Source organism: Adiantum capillus-veneris, chromosome 6 (assembly GCF_014529385.1).
Source record: "Adiantum capillus-veneris isolate H3 chromosome 6, ASM1452938v2, whole genome shotgun sequence".
Lineage (NCBI taxonomy): Eukaryota > Viridiplantae > Streptophyta > Polypodiopsida > Polypodiales > Pteridaceae > Adiantum > Adiantum capillus-veneris.
In genome coordinates this window covers 114,108,461-114,111,439 of record NC_140936.1, presented here as the reverse complement: position 1 = coordinate 114,111,439, position 2,979 = coordinate 114,108,461, and the positions used below count along the sequence as shown (strand labels likewise).

General features: G+C 42.0%; 1 pseudogene; it reads left to right on the top strand.

Annotated features, from left to right (window-relative positions):
- Positions 1–461: 461 nt before the first annotated feature.
- On the top strand, positions 462–2,623 carry LOC147456110 (uncharacterized; annotated as a pseudogene).
- Positions 2,624–2,979: the final 356 nt, after the last annotated feature.

Here is a 2,979-nt window from a genome sequence, read left to right as displayed (position 1 = left end):
AGCACAAGTAGCCGAAGAAGCATAGCTAGGGCAAGAGCATCACCATCTCTTCCCCCGTGTGTTCTACTACACCTTTGGTAGTGGCCATCCAGGAGAAGCCTACAAGAAGCTCAGATTGAGGAGCTTCCATCACAAGTGTGTGCAGCTTGGTGTTGTGTGTAGACCTTTAGGTCTACAATTTTGCGGGCGTTTTTGCATTTCGAGCGCGTTCGGCCTCTGTTTTTTAGATAGAGTGTGTTCGCGTGCTCTCGGGTAATAAGTTTTGAGTTTCTGCAGGTTCCTAATTTTTGGAGTGCAGACATCAGATTTGGGCATACAGATAGTGTACACACTGCACAAGAGTGTTGCAGGTGTTATTTGGTGTATGTATGCATATTGTGGTGATTGGCAGTGACATACTAGTATTGGGTACTGCTATAGACAACTGAGTACATTGTGCAGAATTCTGACTAGTTGCAGAAATGGCTAACAATGATGGACTTAACCAGGTTGTCAGTGAGAATTTGGATAAGAACAACTTCCATGCTTGGAAGTTTAGAATGACCAACTTTTTGATGGGTAAAGGCTACTGGGAGTACATAGATGGTGACCAAGAAGATGCACCAGAGTTACCTGAGGAGAATGCCAGTGCTGCGCAAGTGAAGGCATTCAAGGACTAGAATCAAGGAGCAAGTAAGGTGATGTATTGGCTATCTTTCAACATACATGATAGCATGATTGGGGGCACATTCAAGATGCCACTTCACCAAAGGAGGCTTGGGAAAGGTTAGTATCGTTTGATACTACTAATACAAAGGTAAGGAAGTTACAATTGAAGAATGTCAAGAAGGAGAACCTGTCAATCAATGACTACACCCTAAAGATCAAAGGCATATGCGAATCTCTTGCCTCTATTGGTGTTACAATTGAGGATGATGACAAAGTAGAGGTATGCTTGCATGGCTTGATGCCTGCATATATGCAGTTCAAGACCTCTATTCATACTAGGGAAAACATTCCTAGTTTTGCATATTTGATTGTTGAGGAAAAGAACCTTGGTGAAGACTCATCTTCTTCACAAGGCAAAAATAATTTTGAGCAGGTCTTCTACTCAAACAGAGGTAGAGGTAGAGGACGTGGTGCAGGTCAAGGATGAGGCCGTGGCCGAGGCAACCGGAGTCAAAATCAACAACAACAGCAGTCAAATGATGCACAGGGATCAAACACACATGGACGTGGACAGTCCAGAGGCAGTTGGAGAGGTTGCAAAAATTTCCAGAGAAATAATGCAGAAACCAATAACAGAGAATGTTGGGGTTGTGGAGGAACAGGTCAATTTGAGCATGACTGTCCATCAAGAAATTAGGGTGGTAGAAGACAACAAAACAATTATGCATCTACCAATAGGAATACAGATGATTCAGAGAGGCTATTTGTGATGCAACACATGATGAACACTATGTCTGCAAATGCATCAAAATGCAGTGAAAATGTATGGTATGTGGATTCGGGTGCTTCGAATCACATGACCAGCCATGGAGAATGGTTCAAGGAATTACAGACCTTGAACCATCCTAGTTATGTGGAGACTAGGGATGATACCGCACATCCTATTGCGCATACAGGGAATGTGCCATTGTCATTATAGGATGGCAATGTAAAGTACTTGGCTGATGTACTTCATGTTCCCAACATCACAAAGAACTTGGTTTCTGTTGGGCGAATGGTTGAGCAGGGTTTGTAGGTAAGATTCAATGTAGATGGTTTGTACGTAGAAGAATACAAGAAGAATGGGAAGCTGGTTGCACAAGTACAGAAGGTGGGTAGAATGTTTACTCTTGATGTAAATGTGCCTGAGATGAATGCTGTAATGTTTGCACAAGGTTCAGGTGTTGTTGTAGATGTGGAAATATGGCATAAAAGAATGGGACATGTAAATGTGCAAAGGCTGAAAACAATGCAAAGCCGAGAACTTGTAACAGGTTTGCCGATGTTTAAGGTTGTTGATATGCAAAAGGTTTGTGAAGCATGCCAGCTTGGAAAGAAAGCGAACGGTCCATTTCCACATGATAAACATGTGACCAGAAATGTGTTAGAATTGGTGCACTCATATGTATGGGGTCTAACAAAGACTGTATCGATGAGTGGATGCAGGTTTTATGTTACCTTCATTGATGATCATACTCGCAAGGTATGGGTATACTTTATGAAGGAGAAGAGTGAGGTGTTTACTCACTTTCAAAATTTCAAGGCTATGGCTGAAAAATAGACAGGGAAACATTTACAGTGCTTGAGGTCAGATGGAGGGGGAGAATACTTCTTTAATGAGTTTAGTAGTTTTCTGAAAAAGCATGAAATTCAGAGGCAGTTTTCATGCAGGTATACTCCGTAGCAAAAGAGTGTTGCTAAATGGAAGAACCGGCACATTGCAGAAGTTGCAAGAGTGTTAATGTCTGAGAAGAACATGCCCCATTGTTATTGGGCTGAAGTTGTGTCTATAGCTGTGTATATCACGAACAGGACTCCTACTGCTGCAGTACATGATATGACGCCTGAGGAGAAGTTTTCTGGAAGAAAACCTAATTTGGCACACTTAAAAGTGTTTGGATGTATTGCTTATGTGCATGTGCCAGATGAGCTATGAACTAAGCTTGATCCCAACGCTGAAAAATGTGTTTTCATTGGGTACTCTCTTGAGCAAAAAGGGTACAAATGTTACAATCTTGTCACGCGTCAATTGAGGGTGAGCAGGGATGTTGTTTTTGATGAGATGGCGAGTTGGTATGATGATCTAAAACACTATATTGGGGCTGATGTAAAGGAGAATGTGTTGACAGAAAATGCAAGTCCATCTTCGCAGGTAAAGGTTGATGATGCCCCAAAGCTAACAAACTTGAGGTTATGATGATGTAGATGGAAATTCAAGTGGTTTTGAGCATAGTCTTGATGAGGAGTTTGGGATACCCTCTGTGAAGACACCAGGTGTCAAAAAGGCTTTGG